Source organism: Ranitomeya variabilis, chromosome 2, assembly GCF_051348905.1.
Source record: "Ranitomeya variabilis isolate aRanVar5 chromosome 2, aRanVar5.hap1, whole genome shotgun sequence".
NCBI classification, from domain to species: Eukaryota; Metazoa; Chordata; class Amphibia; order Anura; family Dendrobatidae; genus Ranitomeya; species Ranitomeya variabilis.
Window position 1 is genome coordinate 858,962,758 of NC_135233.1, and position 20,915 is coordinate 858,983,672.

A 20,915-nucleotide genomic window follows, 5' to 3' on the forward strand; every position below is an offset into this window, starting at 1 on the left:
TTAGCAGACTCGAGATACATCAGATTTTTGTGATCAGTCAAGACCACCACACGATGCTTAGCACCCTCGAGCCAATGACGCCACTCCTCAAATGCCCACTTCATGGCCAACAACTCCCGATTACCAACATCATAGTTCCGCTCAGCAGGCGAAAACTTCCTAGAGAAAAAGGCACATGGTCTCATCACAGAACAACCAGAGCCTCTCTGCGACAAAACAGCCCCAGCACCGATCTCAGAAGCATCCACTTCAACCTGAAAGGGAAGTGAGACATCAGGCTGGCACAAAAGAGGCGCCGAAGTAAACCGGCGCTTCAGCTCCTGGAAGGCCTCCACGGCTGCAGGAGCCCAATTAGCCACATCAGAACCTTTCTTGGTCATATCCGTCAAAGGTTTAACAACGCTAGAAAAATTAGTGATAAAGCGAAGGTAGAAATTAGCGAACCCCAAGAACTTCTGAAGACTCTTAACAGACGTGGGCTGAGTCCAATCATGAATAGCTCGGACCTTGACTGGGTCCATCTCCACGGCAGAAGGGGAGAAAATAAAACCCAAAAAGGAAACCTTCTGCACTCCAAAGAGACACTTTGAGCCCTTCACAAACAAAGCGTTATCACGCAAAACCTGAAACACCATCCTGACCTGCTTTACATGAGAATCCCAATCATCCGAGAAAACTAGAATAACATCAAGATACACAATCAAAAATTTATCCAGATACTTCCGGAAGATATCATGCATAAAGGACTGAAACACTGAAGGGGCATTAGAGAGCCCAAAGGGCATCACCAAGTATTCAAAATGACCTTCGGGCATATTGAATGCAGTTTTCCATTCATCTCCCTGCCTAATGCGCACAAGGTTGTACGCACCACGAAGATCTATCTTGGTGAACCACTTGGCGCCCTTAATCCGAGCAAACAAGTCTGACAATAGCGGCAACGGATACTGAAACTTAACAGTGATTTTATTCAGAAGCCGATAGTCTATACAAGGTCTCAAAGACCCGTCTTTCTTGGCCACAAAAAAGAATCCCGCACCGAGAGGGGAAGAAGATGGACGAATATGCCCCTTCTCCAAAGACTCCTTGACATAAGAACGCATCGCGGCATGCTCGGGTACAGACAAATTAAATAATCGTCCCTTAGGAAATTTACTGCCAGGAATCAAATCTATAGCGCAGTCACAGTCCCTATGAGGAGGAAGAGCACTGGACCTGGACTCACTGAATACATCCTGATAGTCACACAAATACTCAGGAACTTCTGAAGGAGTAGAAGTAGCAATAGACACCGGCGAAGAATCGCAATGAATTCCCTGACAACCCCAACTTGAGACAGACATAGCCTTCCAATCCAAAACAGGATTATGGGTCTGTAACCATGGCAGACCTAAAACGACCAAATCATTCATTTTATGCAGAACAAGAAAACGAATCACCTCCCGATGTTCAGGAGTCATGCACATGGTCACTTGTGTCCAATACTGCGGTTTATTTTCCGCCAGTGGCGTAGCATCAATTCCTCTGAGAGGAATCGGAACCTTTAAAGGCTCCAGGACAAAACCGCAGCGCTTGGCAAACGACAAGTCCATAAGACTCAGGGCAGCACCTGAATCCACAAATGCCATAACAGGGTAGGAAGACAATGAATAAATTAAAGTCACAGACAAAATAAATTTAGGCTGCAAATTACCAATGGTGACAGGACCGACAACCTTGGTTAGGCGTTTAGAGCATGCTGATATAACATGTGTAGAATCACCACAGTAAAAACACAGCCCATTCCGACGTCTATGACCTTGTCGCTCGGTTCTAGTCAGGATTCTATCGCATTGCATTGAGACAGGTGTCTGTTCAGACAACACCGCCAGAGGTTTAGCGGATTTGCGCTCCCGCAAACGCCGATCAATCTGAATAGCCAGCGCCATAGAATCATTCAGACTTGTAGGAATTGTAAAACCCACCATCACATTCTTAATGGCTTCAGAAAGGCCATTTCTGAAATTTGCGGCCAGAGCACATTCATTCCATCGAGTAAGCACGGACCATTTCCGAAATTTTTGGCAGTACACCTCAGCTTCATCCTGGCCCTGAGAGATGGCCAGTAGAGCTTTTTCTGCCTGAATTTCAAGATTAGGCTCCTCATAAAGCAATCCGAGCGCCAGAAAAAACGCATCAACATCCGCCAATGCAGGATCTCCTGGCGCTAACGAGAAAGCCCAATCCTGAGGGTCACCACTCAAGAAGGAGATAATAATTTTAACTTGCTGAGCTGAATCTCCAGACGAACGAGGTTTCAAAGATAGAAACAATTTACAATTATTCCTAAAATTCCTAAATTTAAATCGATCTCCAGAGAACAGCTCAGGAATAGGTATCTTAGGCTCTGACATAGGACTGCTAACAACAAAATCCTGAATGCCCTGCACACGTGCAGCAAGCTGATCCACACTAGTAATCAAGGTCTGAACATTCATGTCTGCAGCAAAGCTTCAAGCCACTCAGAGATAAAGGGGAGGAAGAAAAAAAAAAAAAAAAAAACTCAGAACTTCTTTTCTTTTTATCCCACTTCAGCAATGCATTAACTATTTATTGGCCTGGCTTACTGTTATGATCCCAATGGCAGGGGACCTCAAAGATTACAGCAAAGTCTGCAAAACATAAATACCAGCTCATAGGGAAGTGGTAACTAGGCTGACCATATACCTGATCCTAGCGCAAACACTAACAGCAGCCGGGGAACGTGCCTACGTTGATTCTAGACGTCTCGCGCCAGCCGGAGAACTAACTACCCCTATCAGGGAAAATAAGACCTCTCTTGCCTCCAGAGAAAAGACCCCAAAGTAATACAAGCCCCCAACAAATAATAACAGTGAGGTAAGAAGAAAGGACAAATGTAAGAATGAACTAGATTTAGCAAAGAGAGGCCCACTGACTAATAGCAGAATATAGTAAGAAGACTTATATGGTCAGCAAAAAACCCTGCAAAATATCCACGCTGAATATCCAAGAACCCCCAAACCGACTGACGGTGTGGGGGGAGAATATCAGCCCCCCTAGAGCTTCCAGCAATAACAGGAATCACATATTGTACAAGCTGGACAAAAAATATGAACAATGCAAATGATCAAGAGTACGAAAGCAGGACTTAGCTTATCTTGCAAAGAACCAGGACCTGAAGACAGGAGCAAACAGAAGTGAACTGATTACAACGAAGCCAGGCACTGGACTGAGAATCCAGGAAGTTTAAATAGCAACACCCCAGGCCTAACGAAGCAGGTGAGCACAAACCTGGTAAAAGACAATCCAAGTGCCAAATCACTAGTGACCACAAGAGGGAGCCAAAAAGTATAGTTCACAACACGGAGGGAGCCCAAGAGCAGAATTCACAAAGGTACCCCCCCTTGAGGAGGGGTCACCGAACCCTCATCAGAGCCCCCAGGCCGATCCGGACGAGCCAAATGAAAGGCACGAACCAAATCATCAGCATGAACATCGGAGGCAACAACCCAAGAATTATCCTCCTGGCCATAACCCTTCCATTTGACAAGATACTGAAGCCTCCGCCTCGAAAAACGAGAATCCAAAATCTTCTCAACCACATACTCCAACTCCCCATCAATCAACACCGGGGCAGGAGGATCAACAGAGGGAACAACGGGCACCACATATTTCCGCAACAAAGATCTATGAAAAACATTATGGATGGAAAAAGAGGCTGGAAGGGCCAAACGAAAAGACACTGGATTGATAATCTCAGAAATCCTATAAGGGCCAATAAACCGAGGCTTAAACTTAGGGGAAGAAACCTTCATAGGGACATGATGGGAAGACAACCAGACCAAATCCCCAACCCGAAGCCGGGAACCAACACACTGACGATGGTTAGCAAAACGCTGAGCCCCCTCCTGAGACAACACCAAATTGTCAACAACATGAGCCCAAATTTGCTGCAACCTGTCAACCACAGAGTCCACCCCAGGACAATCAGAAGGCTCAACCTGCCCTGAAGAAAAACGAGGATGAAAACCAGAGTTACAAAAGAAGGGTGAAACCAAGGTAGCAGAACTAGCCCGATTATTAAGGGCAAACTCGGCCAATGGCAAGAAAGCCACCCAATCATCCTGATCAGCAGACACAAAGCATCTCAAATAAGTTTCCAAAGTCTGATTAGTTCGCTCGGTTTGGCCATTCGTCTGAGGATGAAATGCGGAAGAAAAAGACAAATCAATGCCCAGCCTAGCACAAAAGGCCCGCCAAAACCTAGAAACAAACTGGGAACCTCTATCGGACACAATGTTCTCCGGAATGCCATGCAAACGAACCACATGCTGAAAAAACAACGGAACCAAATCAGAAGAGGAAGGCAACTTAGGCAAAGGTACCAAATGAACCATCTTAGAAAACCGGTCACAAACCAGCCAGATAACTGACATCCTCTGGGAAACCGGAAGATCCTAAATAAAATCCATAGAAATATGCGTCCAAGGCCTCTCAGGGACCGGCAAAGGCAAAAGCATCCCACTAGCGCGGAAACAGCAAGGCTTAGCCCGGGCACAGGTCCCACAGGACTGCACAAAAGAACGCACATCCCGTGACAAAGAAGGCCACCAAAAGGACCTACCAACCAAATCTCTGGTACCAAAATCCCAGGATGACCGGCCAACACAGAACAATGGACCTCAGAAATTACCTTACTTGTCCATCTATCAGGAACAAACAACCTCCCCACCGGACAGCGGTCTGGTTTATCAGCCTGAAATTTCTGAAGCACCCGCCGTAAATCAGGGGAGATAGCAGAAAGAATCACCCCTTCCCTAAGAATGCCAACCGGCTCAAGAACTCCAGGAGAATCAGGCAAAAAACTCCTAGAGAGGGCATCTGCCTTAACATTCTTAGATCCCGGAAGATATGAGACCACAAAATCGAAATTGGAGAAAAACAGGGACCACCGAGCCTGTCTAGGGTTCAGCCGCTTGGCCGACTCGAGGTAAATCAGATTCTTATGATCGGTCAAGACCACAACGCGATGCTTGGCTCCCTCAAGCCAATGTCGCCACTCCTCAAATGCCCACTTCATCGCCAACAACTCCCGATTGCCGACATCATAATTGCGTTCCGCAGGCGAAAACTTTCGGGAAAAGAAGGCACATGGTTTCATCAAGGAACCATCAGAGATCCTCTGTGACAAAATGGCCCCTGCCCCAATCTCAGAAGGGTCCACCTCAACCTGAAAAGGAAGAGACACATCAGGCTGATGCAAGACCAGGGCAGAAGTAAATCAGCGCTTAAGCTCCTGAAAGGCCTCCAGAGCCTCAGAGGACCAATTTGCCACATCAGCGCCCTTCTTCGTCAAATCGGTCAGGGGCTTAACCACACTAGAGAAGTTGGCAATGAAACGGCGATAAAAATTAGCAAAGCCCAAAAATTTCTGAAGGCTCTTCACAGATGTGGGTTGAACCCAGTCATGAATGGCTTGGACCTTAACAGGATCCATTCCTATAGACGAGGGAGAAAAAATAAACCCCAAAAAAGAGACCTTCTGGACCCCAAATAGGCACTTAGACCCCTTCACAAATAGAGCATTATCACGAAGGATCTGGAATACCATCCTGACCTGCTTCACGTGAGACTCCCAATCATTGGAAAAAATCAAAATATCATCCAAATACACAATCAAGAATTTATCAAGATAATTGCGAAAAATATCATGCATGAAGGACTGAAATACAGAAGGAGCATTAGAAAGCCCGAAAGGCATCACCAGGTATTCAAAGTGGCCTTCGGGCGTATTAAATGCAGTTTTCCATTCGTCACCCTGTTTAATACGAACAAGATTATACGCCCCTCGAAGGTCAATCTTGGTAAACCAACTAGCCCCCTTAATCCGAGCAAACAAATCAGAGAGCAAAGGTAAAGGGTATTGGAATTTGACCGTGATCTTATTAAGAAGGCGATAATCAATACAGGGTCTCAAGGAGCCATCCTTCTTGGCAACAAAAAAGAATTCTGCTCCCAATGGTGACGAAGACGGCCGAATATGCCCCTTCTCTAAAGACTCTTTAACATAGCTCCACATAGCGGCATGCTCTGGCACAGACAGATTGAAGAGTCGGCCCTTAGGGAACTTACAGCCAGGAACCAAGTCGATAGCACAATCACAGTCCCTATGAGGAGGAAGGGAACTGGACTTGGGCTCATCGAATACATCCTGGAAATCTGACAAAAATTCAGGAACATCAGAAGAGGGGGAAGAGGAAATTGACATTAAAGGAACGTCACTATGTACCCCTTGACAACCCCAACTAGTCACAGACATCGATTTCCAATCCAACACTGGATTGTGTACTTGTAACCATGGAAAACCCAGTACAACAAAATCATGTAAATTATGCAACACCAGAAAACGACAATCTTCCTGATGTGCTGGAGCCATGCACATAGTCAGCTGAGTCCAATACTGAGGTTTATTCTTGGCCAACGGTGTAGCATCAATACCCCTCAAAGGAATACGACCCTGCAAAGGCTGCAAAGAAAAACCACAGCGCCTGGCGAAGTCCAAGTCCATTAAGTTCAGGGCAGCGCCTGAATCCACAAATGCCATGACAGAGAACGATGACAATGAGCAAATCAGGGTCACAGACAGGAGAAACTTAGGCTGTACAGTACTGATGGTAACAGATCTAGCGACCCTCTTAATACGCTTAGGGCAATCAGAAATAGTATGAGCAGAATCACCACAGTAAAAACACAGCCCATTCTGACGTCTGTATCCCCTCTGTTCCACTCTAGTCAGAATCCTATCACATTGCATAGGCTCAGGACTCTGTTCAGAGGACGCTGCCATATGGTGCACCACTTTGCGCTCGCGCAGGCGCCGATCAATCTGAATGGCCAGGGACATAGATTCGCTCAAACCAACAGGCGTGGGGAACCCCACCATAACATCTTTAAGGGCTTCTGAAAGACCCTTTCTGAAAATTGCTGCCAGAGCATACTCATTCCATTTAGTGAGCACAGACCATTTTCTAAATTTCTGGCAGTACAATTCTGCCGCTTCCTGACCCTGACACAGGGCCAAAAGTGTTTTCTCAGCATGCTCTACAGAGTTAGGTTTGTCATACAATAATCCGAGCGATTGAAAAAATGCATCTACATTAAGCAATGCCGGATCCCCTGACTCAAGGGAGAATGCCCAGTCCTGAGGGTCACCACGCAGCAGAGAAATAATTATTTTAACTTGCTGAGTGGGGTCACCAGAGGAACGGGGTTTCAGAGCAAAAAACAATTTGCAGTTATTTTTAAAGTTCAAAAACTTAGATCTATCCCCGTAAAACAAATCTGGAGTAGGAATTCTAGGCTCTAAGGCTGGAATCTGAACAACATAATCTTGGATACTCTGAACTCTTGCAGCAAGCTGATCCACACGAGAAAACAAACCCTGAACATCCATGTCCGCGCCCAAATCCACCCAGAGATTAAGAGGAAGGAAAAAGACAAAACAGACTAAAGAAAAAAAAAGGCTCAGAACTCTTTTTCTTTTCCTTCTTTTGAGATGCATTCAACTCATCTTTGGCCAGTTGTACTGTTATGGACTGGTAATTTAGGAGCGACATAAGACTAGCTCTGGGCAGGTGGTAACTATACAGAACGCAGTTCCTGATCTTAACACAACACTAGCAGTAGCCGTGGAATGTTCCTGTCACTCCCTGGACATCTCGTCACAGCCAGAGAACTAGCTACCTATCACACTGCATAGGCTCAGGACTCAGCTCGGAAGACAATGCCATAGTGTACACAACTCTGCGCTCGCGCAAGCGCCGATCAATCTGAATGGCCAGAGACATAGAATCACTCAGACCAGCAAGCGTGGGGAACCCCACCATAACATCTTTAACGGATTCAGAAAGACCCTTTCTGAAGATTGCCACCAAGGCATCCTCATTCCATTTAGTCAGTACAGACCATTTTCTAAACTTCTGGCAATATGATTCTGCCGCTTCTTGACCCTGAGTGTTATGGACTGGTAATTTAGGAGCTACATGAGACTAGCTCTGGGCAGGTGGTAACTATACAGACCGCAGTTCCTGATCTTAACACAACACTAGCAGTAGCCGTGGAATGTCCCTGTCACTCCCTGGACATCTCGTCACAGCCGGAGAACTAGCTACCCCTAAAGGTAGAAAACGGAAAGCTATCTTGCCTCAGAGAAAATCCCCAAAGGATAGGACAGCCCCCCACAAATATTGGCTGTGAGAGGAGAAGGAAATCACATAAGTAGTATGAAACAAGATTAAGCAAAGGAGGCCAATTCTAGCTAGATAGACAGTAAGGAAAGAGACACTGTGCGGTCAGTAATAAAAACTAGAAAAAGTCCACCGCAGAGATATACAAAAATCTCCACACCTGACTAAAGGTGTGGAGGGCAAAATCTGCAGCCCAGAGCTTCCAGCTTAGCCAAATAGATCCATATTGATAAGCTGGACAAATGAACAAAACATAAATGTGCTGAACAATAAGTCCACAACAAGTGGACTGCAAAAGGACAAGCAAGGACTTATCTTAGCTGAACGGGTCAGAGTGTCAGGGAAATCCAAGAGCCATGCCTCCAGGCAGGAACAATTGACAACTGGCATTGATTGAGGGAAAAAAGGAGACTAAAATAGCCGAGCAGAAAGAAGATCAGTGGAAGCAGCTGCTAATGCTAAATCCAAGAAGCAGCTATACCACTCAAAACCACAGGAGGGAGCCCAAGAGCAGAATTCACAAAAGTGCTACTTACAACCACCGGAGGGAGCCCAAGAGCGGAATTCACAACACCTGAGACAGGGCCAACAAGGTCTTCTCAGCATGATCCACTGAATTAGGTTCGTCATACAATAACCCAAGCACCTGAAAAAAGGTGTCTACATTAAGCAACGCCGGATTCCCAGGTTCCAGAGCAAATGCCCAATCCTGGGGGTCACCACGCAGCAGAGATATAATAATTTTAACCTGCTGGATGGGATCACCAGAGGAACGGGGTTTCAGAGCAAAAAACAGTTTACAGTTATTTTTAAAGCTCAGAAATTTGGACCTATCCCCAAAAAACAAATCAGGAGTTGGAATTCTAGGCTCTAAAACTGGAGTCTGAACGATATAATCCGAAATACCCTGTACTCTAGCAGCAAGCTGATCCACACGAGAAGCCAATCCCTGAACATCCATACCAGCGCCGAACTCCTGAGCCACCCAGAGGTAAAGAGGGAAGAGAAAAAAAAAACACAACAGACTACAGAAAAAAAAATGGCTCAGCACTTTCTTTCCCTTCTTCTGAGATGCGGTTAACTCATTGTTGGCCAGTTGTACTGTTATGATCTGGTGGCCTAAGAGCAGCATGAGACGTACTTTGGAGAAGGTGGGACCTGTACTGACCGCAGACCCTGAACCTAACACCGCAACTAGAAGTAGCCGTGGAATGTACCTAGCGCTCCCTAGACATCTCGACACAGCCGGAGGACTAATTACCCCTAGAGATAGAAAAGGGAAAACTATCTTGCCTCAGAGAAAATCCCCAAAGGATAGGCAGCCCCCCACAAATATTGACTGTGAGAGGAGAGGGAAAAAACATACACAGACTGAAATGAGAATTTAGCAAAGGAGGCCACTTCTAGCTAAATAGAAAGGATAGGACAGAGTACTATGCGGTCAGTATTAAAACACTAGAAAATATCCACCACAGAAAATACAAAATCTCCACAGCTAACTAAAGATATGGAGGGTATATCTGCATCTCCAGAGATACCAGCTTGGCTAAAAAAATCCTTATACAGACCAAGCTGGACAAGACAAAACATAGAAAAGAACTGAACAATAAGACCACAGCATGTGGACAGCAAAATCAAGGCCAGGACTTATCTTTGTGAAATGAACTGCAAAGCAGAAGAGACCAGGCAGGGATGTGAATCCTCCAGGAACAATGGACAACTGGCACTGACTAAAGGGTGAAGCAAGACTAAATAGCCCAGTCAAAATTGCAAAAAGTGAACACACCTGATAAATGCTGCGATTCAGAGACAGCAGCGCTGCCACTTACAACCACTGGAGGGAGCCCAAGAGCAGAATTCACAACACGTATATCCACTTTGTGACAATTTGAATCTCCCTTTATTTGGGGGGAGACAGCACCAGGCTCAGTGTGTAACACAACACAATGTAAGTGGCAGAAAGTGGCTGGAAGATATCCGAAAAAATCCAAGGACTGTAGTACAATTTCAATCTCCCTACAATGATCTCAGGACAAGTATGGCAGCAACAAAAAGGACTGCTGCACACAAAAGTGTGGACAAATAAACAAGATAACTGCAGAAAGGAGCAACAGGATTTTTGCTTTTAAAAAAGGAGTTGGTTTGCACAGCAGCGGTGCAAACAGCAATGCAGCTATCAGGGAGCCTTATAAGGCAGCCTAATAAGCTACAGAGCAGATGCACAAAGATATAGCCTCCACTGTCCCTGCAAAACAAAGGTGGTGTTGGACAGTGGAAGTCGCTACAGCACAAGCGGTTTGGGGGTTAATCTTCCCTCCCTAACTATAGCCCTTTTTCTGACGAAGCTGCAGCAATCTCTCCCTATGCTAAGATCGGCAGAAGTAAGATGGCGGTCAGCGTGCACGCCCCTTTATACCCCCTGTGACGCCGCAGAAAGCAAGCCAATCACTGTCATGCCCTTCTCTAAGATGGTGGGGACCGAGCCCTATGTCATCACACTGCCCACACTCTGCGTCCTCCTTCATTGGCTGAGAAATGGCGCTGAACGTATCATACGAAGCACGACTTTGGCGCGAAGATCGACGACCGCATGGCCGATCCCACACTAGGATCGGTTCGGGTTTCATGAAACCCGACGTTGCCGAAAGTCGTCGATTTTTTAATTTGTCCGATCCCTTTCGCTCAACCCTACTCATGAATTCTTTGACACTCTGGGGGAACCATTACTCAGGGCGACCATGTACTGTAGCTTCCTCAGGCACAAGATGGATCCATTTGCTCACACAGATTCAATTGATTGAGTCCTCATGAACAGATGAACAGTGTAGTTTAATGTCACAGCACATTCAGTACAATTCAAGTCTCTTAAGCACAGGCTTCATAAACAGTACAGCTGATTCTTAGAAGCACATTGACTAACAGTCTCTTTAGAAAGCACAGTTCAGCACAGATCAAGACTCTTTACAAAAGCACAGGATTATACAGCATTCCTTTTAGCACAGTGTAATGGAGGAAGGAGGAGGGTTTGCTTAGGGATATTATCCTTGTACACAAGTTCTTCCAGTCCTTATCTAGCTGCTCCTATTAGACTTCCTCAACTAGCGGTATAGGGGTAGCCCAACTTCACATTGTACATGAATCCAGTATCCCTGTGGTTCACTTGCCTGAACTTCTGTCAGAGAGATCACAGAAACACACCACTCATTCCTTTGGCTGCTGCCAGAATAGTAAATACATTTCCCACAATCCCCCTGGGGCTCTGCTATCCATCTCCTGTCTCCTGCGACTGTGTTAACCCCTCTGTTTGCTGGATGCTTTTGAAGCAACAGCAGTTAGCACTATATCTGCATGTCACACGTCCTATGAACCATCAACACCACCTCCATCCTTGGTCATTGTTGATGGGAATTGGATTTTCAGATAGCCAACATCATGGATTCTTGCTTGGTAAATTCGTCTCTTCAGTATCTGGTACACTGGAAGGGCTACAGTCCTGTAGAGAGAATGTGGGTACCAGCATCTGATGTCCATGCGGTCAGATTGATCCGGTTCTTTAATGTGGGACACCCTGATGTATCAGGCCCCGAGGTTCCAGAGGTCCCTCCTAGAAGATATGTGTACATTATTATTGTTTGTTCTGGCTTTGACTCAGGTGAATTTCTGCATGTATTCTGCACCTCTGCTCACTTACTTTTTTATGCGTTTTTGTGTGCAGCAAAATCATTTGCACTTTTGACACATGCATTTTTGTAAACTGTAGATAGATAGATAGTTATAGAAATTTGTTAGATTAATTAGTGCCTTGCCTACTTGTATTAACCTAATAAATAAATAATTTTAAAAAATTACGTGGGTCCCCTCTATTTTTGATATACAGCCCAGGTAAAGCAGGCAAAAAGAAAAGTCCATGGTAATTATGCCCTTCCCAGTCTAAAAATACAAGCCCACAGCTGCCCCAGAATTGGCGCATACATTATATGCATTTCATAGGTAACTCCTGGTCATTTCTCACACACGATGACGCCGGTAACTTAGTAACGTCATAGCTATTGAAACATGAGCGGGAGTGACCTATGAAGCGTCGTTCTCAAAACAGGTTGCTGTACAGTATCGCTGGACGTCGTGGGAACCCCAGTGATTTACGTCTGAGCTGCAGGGATTTTTTTTTAATAATAAATTGGTGAATGAGGGAGTGTTACTTGTTATTTCTTTAACTTTCTTTTTATGTCTTTCAGGTTCCCATTTTTGGACTACTTCTGATTCGTTGGATTACGTTGGATCTTGATAGGTTTTTTTTTTGCTTTTGAACACCTTCACCCCCCAATCCTGTTTTCACCTTCATGATCAGACCAAATTTTAAAATTCTGACCACTGCCAAGGAATGTGGTACTAACTTTGAAACTCTTCAATGGATCTGAGTGATTCTGAGAGTGTTTTGTTGTTATATACTGTACTCCATGATAGTGCTAAATTGTGTATGATATAATTTGCACTTATTTGTGAAAATATCAGAAATTTGGCAAAAATTCATCAATTTTCAAACTTTTAATTCTTATGCATTTAAACCAAAGAGTTATGTCACACAAAATACCGTAGTTAATAAATACATTTATTATATGTCTAAATTACATATGCATCATTTTTGATACATCATTTTTTTGTTAGGAAATTAGAAGGGTTAAAAATTGATCAGCATGTTCTCATTTTTACAACAAAATTTCCCAAACCGTTATTTTAAGGGACCACATCACATTTGAAGAGAAAAGAGTTTTGGAGGCCAATATGACAGAAAAGAAGTGTAGAAGGAAAAATGAACATTTTACTTTTTTTCACAAAAATTTTACTTTAGCCCTAAAAAAACAGAACAGAAGAAAGTGGACACCCAAATTTTTTGTACAATTATATGATATAGGTAGGAGAAACCTATTGTTTATGCGCATGGCAGGGTTTGGAAGGGAAGCAGCACTGCTTGATAGTGTTGAGCGATACCTTCCGATATGCAAAGGTATCGGTATCGGATTGGATTGGCCGATACTGGCAAAATATCGGATCTCGCCGATACCGATACCCGATACCAATGCATATCTATGGGACACAAAATATCGGAATGGTTCCCAGGGTCTGAAGGAGAGGAAACTCTCCTTCAGGCCCTGGGATCCATATTCATGTATAAAATAAAGAATAAAAATAAAAAATATTGATATACTCACCCCTCCGGCGGCCCCTGCTCTTAGCGGTGCCTCCGTCATCGCAGGTCCTTCACTCGCTCATTCTTAGGAACGGAGGCTGCCGGTTGCAGCGGTTACAACCAGGGCGCGTCAGAGGGTGAGTATATCCCTATTTTTTATTTTTATTCTTTATTTTACACATGAATATGGATCCCAGGGCCTGAAGGAGAGTTTCCTCTCCTCCAGACCCTGGGAACCATACACTGGGAACTTCCGATTCCGATTTCCGATATCACAAAAATATCGGAACTCGGAATCGGAATTCCGATACCGCAAATATCGGCCGATACCCGATACTTGCGGTATCGGAATGCTCAACACTACTGCTTGACTATTTTGAAAAATTGCTACAATCGAGAATGGGAGTCATGTCACATTTGGAGAGCCCCTGATGTGCCTAAAAAGTGAAAACACCCCACAATGGACCCATTTTGGAAACTAGACCCCTCAAGGAACAAATCTAGATGTGTGTTGACCACCCTGAACCCCCAGTTACTTCACATAAGTTTATAACGTAGAGCCGTGAAAATTAAAATCTAATTTTCACACAAAAATGTTTTGTAGCCCCAAAGTTTAAAATTTTTCTAAGGGCTAGAAGGAAAACATAAACCTCAGTTTTTTGTAAAAATTTCTCCTGAGTGTGCCAATACCCTACATGTAGTCAGGAAATACTTTTCAGGCACAGTGCAAAGCTCAGAAGAGAATGAGTGCCATATTATAGTTCAGATTTTGCTGTTTTGGTTTGCGGGTGCCATGACTCACTGAGAGAGCTCCTGAGGGGTAAGAACAGCAGAAACCTCCATAAGTGACCCCATTTTACAAACTGATCCTCTCACTGAATTCATCTAGGGGCGCTGTCATGGTTCCCAATGGCAAGGGAACGTAAGAAACATATAAATAACGAACGAGCTCTCGGGTGATGGAAACTCGAGTTGACCGTGAGCTAAATCTACCACACAACTAATAGTAGCCAGGGAGCATACCTACGGCTTCCTATATGCCACGCGCCAGCCGGAGGACTAACTACGCCTGGTAGAGGAAGAAACAGACCTGGCTTACCTCTAGGGAAATACCCAAAAGATGATAGCAGCCCCCCACATGTAATAACGGTGAATTAAGAGGAAAAGACATACACAGTATGAAAGTAGATTTAGCAAAGAGAGGTCCACTTACTAGATAGCAGAAGGATACAAAAGAGGACTTCACGGTCAACTGAAAACCCTTTCAAAAACCATCCTGAAATTGCTTTAAGACTCCTGTGTCAACTCATGACACAGGAGTGGCAATTTCAGCCCGCAAGAGCTTCCAGCTACAGAGAATTACAAAAACTGCAAACTGGACAAAAGGTACAAAACAAAAGGACAAAGTCCACTTAGCTGATCAGCAGACTAGTAGCAGGAACATGCAACCGAAGGCTCTGGTTACAATGATGACCGGCAAGGAAATGACTGGAGAGCAAGGCTAAATAGGAAACTCCCAAACGCTGATGGAAGCAGGTGAACAGAAGCAGCAAAGTGCAAACAAGTCACCAGTACCACCAGCAACCACCAGGGGAGCCCAAAAAGCGGATACACAACAGTACCCTCCCCTTAAGGAGGGGGCATCGAACCCTCACAAGAACCGCCAGGGCGATCTGGATGAGCCCTATGAAAGGCACGAACCAAATCCGAGGCATGAACATCAGAGGCAGTTACCCAAGAATTATCTTCCTGACCATAGCCCTTCCATTTAACCAGATATTGAAGTCTCCGTCTGGAAATACGGGAGTCCAAGATCTTTTCTACCACGTACTCCAATTCACCCTCCACCAGCACAGGAGCAGGAGGTTCAGTAGAAGGAACCACCGGTACCTCATATCTCCGCAACAACGACCGATGGAACACATTATGGATAGCGAAAGATGCCGGGAGGTCCAAACGAAAGGAAACAGGGTTAAGAATCTCCAAAATCCTATAAGGACCGATGAACCGAGGCTTAAATTTAGGAGAAGAAACCCTCATAGGGACAAAACGGGAAGACAACCACACCAAGTCCCCAACACGAAGGTGGGGGCCAACACGACGACGGCAGTTAGCAAACTGCTGAGTCCTCTCCTGGGACAATTCCAAATTATCCACCACTTGTCCCCAAATCTGATGCAACCGATCCACTACCGCATCCACTCCAGGACAATCCGAAGATTCAACCTGACCAGATGAAAAACGCGGATGAAACCCTGAATTGCAAAAGAAAGGAGAAACCAAAGTGGCAGAACTAGCCCGATTATTAAGAGCAAACTCCGCCAACGGCAGAAAGGCAACCCAATCATCCTGATCCGCAGACACAAAACACCTCAAATAAGTCTCCAAAGTTTGATTAGTTCGTTCCGTCTGGCCATTGGTCTGAGGATGGAATGCAGACGAAAAAGACAAATCAATGCCCAACCTGGCACAGACTGCCCGCCAAAATCTAGACACGAACTGGGTACCCCTGTCAGAAACGATGTTTTCCGGAATACCATGCAAGCGAACCACATTTTGAAAAAACAGAGGGACCAACTCAGATGAGGAAGGCAACTTAGGCAATGGCACCAAATGAACCATTTTAGAAAAACGGTCACACACCACCCAGATGACAGACATCTTCTGAGAAACAGGGAGGTCCGAGATAAAGTCCATAGAGATGTGCGTCCAAGGCCTCTTCGGAATAGGCAAGGGCAACAACAACCCACTAGCCCTAGAACAACAAGGCTTGGCCCGAGCACACACATCGCAAGACTGCACAAAAACACGCACATCTCGAGACAAGGAAGGCCACCAGAAGGATCTAGCCACCAAATCTCTGGTGTCAAAAATTCCCGGATGACCTGCCAGAGTAGAAGAATGAACTTCCGAGATGACTCTAGTGGTCCACTCGTCAGGAACAAACAGTCTACCAGACAGACAACGATCAGGTCTATCCGCCTGAAATTCTTGTAAAGCACGTCGCAAATCTGGAGAGACAGCAGACAAAACCACTCTATCCTTAAGGACACCAGCAGGTTCAGAATTCCCAGGAGAGTCAGGCTCAAAACTCCTAGAAAGAGCATCTGCCTTCACATTCCTAGAACCCGGTAAGTACGAGACCACAAAATTAAACCGGGAAAAGAACAACGACCAACGTGCCTGTCTAGGATTCAGGCGCCTGGCAGACTCCAAATAAATTAAATTCTTGTGATCAGTCAAAACTACCACCTGATGTCTGGCACCCTCAAGCCAATGACGCCACTCCTCAAATGCCCACTTCATGGCCAAAAGCTCCCGATTACCAACATCATAGTTTCGCTCGGCGGCCGAAAATTTTCGCGAAAAGAACGCACAAGGTCTCATCACTGAGCAGTCGGAACTTTTCTGCGACAAAACCGCCCCCGCTCCGATCTCGGAAGCATCGACCTCAACCTGAAAGGGAAGAGAAACATCAGGCTGGCGCAACACAGGGGCAGACAAAAAGCGGCGCTTAAGCTCCCGAAAGGCCTCCACGGCAGCAGGGGACCAATTGGCAACATCAGCACCCTTTTTAGTCAAATCCGTCAGAGGTTTAGCAACGCCAGAAAAACCAGCTATAAATCGATGATAAAAATTAGCAAAGCCCAAGAATTTCTGGAGACTCTTCAGAGAAGTAGGCTGCGTCCAGTCGTAAATAGCCCGAACCTTGACAGGGTCCATCTCAATAGAAAAAGGGGAAAAAATGTACCCCAAAAAGGAAATTTTTTGAACCCCAAAAACACACTTTGAACCCTTTACACACAAAGAATTCTCCCGCAAAACCTGAAAAACGCTCCTGACCTGCTGAACATGAGACTCACAGTCATCAGAAAAAATCAAAATATCATCCAAGTAAACAATCAAAAATGTATCCAAATATTCACGAAAAATATCATGCATTAAGGACTGAAAGACCGAAGGAGCATTAGAAAGGCCGAAAGGCATTACCAAATACTCAAAATGGCCCTCAGGCGTATTAAATGCGGTTTTCCACTCATCCCCCTGCTTAATTCGCACCAAATTATACGCCCCACGAAGATCAATCTTAGAGAACCACTTAGCCCCCCTTATGCGAGCAAACAAATCAGTCAGCAAAGGCAATGGATACTGATATTTGACTGTAATTTTATTCAGGAGTCGATAATCAATACAAGGCCTCAGAGAGCCATCCTTTTTAGAGACAAAGAAAAAACCGGCTCCTAAAGGTGATGAAGAAGGACGAATATGTCCCTTTTCCAGGGACTCCTTAATATACTCGCACATAGCAGCATGTTCAGGTACAGATAGGTTAAACAAACGACCCTTTGGAAATTTACTGCCAGGAATCAGATCTATGGCGCAATCACAATCCCTGTGAGGAGGGAGTGAACCAATCTTAGGCTCTTCAAAAATATCACGATAATCAGACAAAAATGCCGGAATCTCAGATGGAATAGATGACGAAATGGACACCATAGGAGTGTCCCCATGAGCCCACCGACATCCCCAGCTTAACACAGACATAGCTTTCCAGTCAAGGACTGGGTTATGAGACTGTAACCATGGTAATCCAAGCACCAAAACATCATGTAAATTGTACAACACAAGGAAGCGAATCACCTCCTGATGGTCTGGAGTCATACGCATAGTCACTTGCATCCAGAACTGTGGTTTATTACAAGCCAAAGGTGTAGAATCAATACCCTTCAGAGGTATAGGGACTTCCAGAGGCTCTAAATCAAACCCACAGCGCCTGGCAAAGGACCAGTCCATAAGACTCAGAGCGGCGCCAGAGTCCACATAGGCATCCACGGTAATAACTGATAATGAACAAATCAAGGTTACAGACAAAATAAATTTGGACTGTAAAGTGCCAATTGAAATGGACTTGTCAACCTTCCTAGTACGTTTAGAGCATGCCGATATAACATGAGCAGAATCACCACAATAGAAGCACAACCCATTTTTACGCCTATAATTCTGCCGCTCGCTTCTGGACATAACTCTGTCACATTGCATTTTCTCTGGCGTCTCTTCAGAAGATACCGCCAAATGGTGCACGGGTTTGCGCTCCCGCAAACGCCGATCAATCTGAATTGCCATTGTCATGGACTCATTCAGACCTGTAGGCGCAGGGAACCCGACCATAACATCTTTAACGGCATCAGAAAGACCCTCTCTGAAATTTGCCGCTAAGGCGCACTCATTCCACTGAGTAAGCACAGACCATTTACGAAATTTTTGGCAGTATATCTCCGCTTCATCTTGCCCTTGAGATAGGGCTATCAAAGCTTTTTCAGCTTGAATCTCCAAATTAGGTTCCTCATAAAGCAACCCTAAAGCCAGGAAAAACGCATCCACATTGAGCAACGCAGGATCCCCTGGTGCCAATGAAAATGCCTAATTTTGAGGGTCACCTCGCAGCAAAGAGATTACAATCTTAACCTGCTGGACAGGATCTCCTGAGGAGTGAGGTCTGAGAGAAAGGAATAATTTACAATTATATTTGAAATTCAAAAACCGAGATCTATCTCCGGAAAACACCTCTGGTGTAGGGATTTTAGGTTCAGGAATAGGAGCATGTATAACAAAATCTTGTAAATTTTGAACCTTCGTAGCAAGATTATTTAAACCTGCAGCCAAACTCTGAGGATCCATCTTTAAACAGGTGAGCTCAGAGCCATTCAAGGATTATAAGGAGAGAAAGGCAAAGGCTGTAATTAGAGCTGAAATACAACTGATCCAACTATGGAGCAAGCATAGGGGAAAAAGAGAAAAAAAAAAAAAGAAAAAAAAATTTACAGACTTCTTTTTTCTCTCCTTTCTTCTGCCAATAAGTTTAACACTGGCCGGTCATACTGTCATGGTTCCCAATGGCAAGGGAACGTAAGAAACATATAAATAACGAACGAGCTCTCGGGTGATGGAAACTCGAGTTGACCGTGAGCTAAATCTACCACACAACTAATAGTAGCCAGGGAGCATACCTACGGCTTCCTATATGCCACGCGCCAGCCGGAGGACTAACTACACCTGGTAGAGGAAGAAACAGACCTGGCTTACCTCTAGGGAAATACCCCAAAAGATGATAGCAGCCCCCCACATGTAATAACGGTGAATTAAGAGGAAAAGACATACACAGTATGAAAGTAGATTTAGCAAAGAGAGGTCCACTTACTAGATAGCAGAAGGATACAAAAGAGGACTTCACGGTCAACTGAAAACCCTTTCAAAAACCATCCTGAAATTGCTTTAAGACTCCTGTGTCAACTCATGACACAGGAGTGGCAATTTCAGCCCGCAAGAGCTTCCAGCTACAGAGAATTACAAAAACTGCAAACTGGACAAAAGGTACAAAACAAAAGGACAAAGTCCACTTAGCTGATCAGCAGACTAGTAGCAGGAACATGCAACCGAAGGCTCTGGTTACAATGATGACCGGCAAGGAAATGACTGGAGAGCAAGGCTAAATAGGAAACTCCCAAACGCTGATGGAAGCAGGTGAACAGAAGCAGCAAAGTGCAAACAAGTCACCAGTACCACCAGCAACCACCAGGGGAGCCCAAAAAGCGGATACACAACAGGGCGCAGTGATAATATTGACACGACAGGTGTGTCACAGGATTTTATACCATTGGGCAATGAAGAAAAAGTATCACCAAAATTTTCTTTTCAGCACCAGATTTTACATTTTGAAACAGAGAAATGGGTAAAAATGGCCATAAAAATTCCCCATATGTAGCTGTACAGTACTGCTTAGGCCAGCGTCACAAAAAACGTATGGAAAATCGGTCTGAGTCTCCCTGCCGAGAGTCGCGCGGACTGTTCTCCGTATGGTCATCCGTGTGTAATGTGTTTGCAATGCGATTATGCAATTTTCTCCCACCCATGTATCCGTATGGCATCCGTATGACATGCGTATGGATTTACATTTCTCACTGATGTCCCCCATTGAATTAAATTGCTCAATGTGCTGAAATGAGCAAAATGAGTGTGTATTTGTCGCAAGCTAGACGGATGGTCCGTGTGGCATCCTAGTTTTTCTCACACTCATAGGCTTGCATTGGCGAGTCTTAGATGATATACTCGTACAATCACAGCATGCTGCGATTTTACACGCACGTCAAATACGCTTGAGAAAAATAAATGGTTATGTGAGCTGCCCCATAGATTACCAGTGGTCCGAGTGCTGTGCGATGTTTTCTCGCATAGCACTTGCCTGTATTCTACGGTAGTGTGACTCCTGCCTTATGAATGGAAAATCATTTCGAGTCTCCCTGATGAGAGTCGCACGAATGTTCTCCGTATGGTCCTCCATGTGCAATGCGTTTGCAATGCGATTATGCGATTTTCTCCCACCCAAGTAAACGTATGGCATCCGTATGACATCTGTATGACATTCGTATGGCTTTACATTTCTCACTGACTTTCCCCATTAAATTAAATGGCTCAATGGCCTG